A 659-nucleotide genomic window follows, 5' to 3' on the forward strand; every position below is an offset into this window, starting at 1 on the left:
GGCCCCAGCCCCCCGACCCCCAGGCCGCCTGAGGCCTCCGCAGGAGGCGTCACACGGCTGCCGGGATGGGGGGTCCGGCGCCCTGACCCGGGAGGGCTGTGCCCAGGGCCACCGGGCTCCTGGCGGGAGGACAGTTCCCCCGTGGCCGGCTGGCGCTGGGCACGCTCCCCGTGCTCTTCCTGGGGACCCCAGGCGGTCGCCTCTGGAGTGCCTCATCGCCGCCCCTGGGACCCCAGTTCTCGCTCTGGGCCGAGCCCCAGCGCACCCCCCTGGCGCCTCCCGGCCTCGAGCAGCCCCTCAGCCCTGCCGGGACACCCCCATCCTGCATGTCAGCGCCGCCCCCCTTGCCGCGGGTCCCCCAGCCGCCCCAGCCCCTGGCGGACAGGTGTGCACCCCGCCCCGCCGGTGTCCTCAGCTCGCCGGCCCAGGCGCCGGGGGCACCGGCCCTCCCGGCCCAGAGACCTGGGGCCTCGCTGGCCGACACCAGGAGGACGCGTGGCTGGAGACGAGGAAAGCGGGGTGCGTGGCCCCGGGGTGCAAGGGGGCGCCGGGGGTGGCCGCCGCCGCCTCAGCGGGGTGCTGGTGGCTGTCTGCAGCACAGGGGTTGAGGCCGCGCTGAGAAGGCGCAGGTCGCCCGGCCCGCCGGGCCTTGTGACCCG

This window comes from Condylura cristata, unplaced genomic scaffold (genome assembly GCF_000260355.1).
Source record: "Condylura cristata isolate star-nosed mole 26May11 unplaced genomic scaffold, ConCri1.0 scaffold00035, whole genome shotgun sequence".
NCBI lineage: Eukaryota > Metazoa > Chordata > Mammalia > Eulipotyphla > Talpidae > Condylura > Condylura cristata.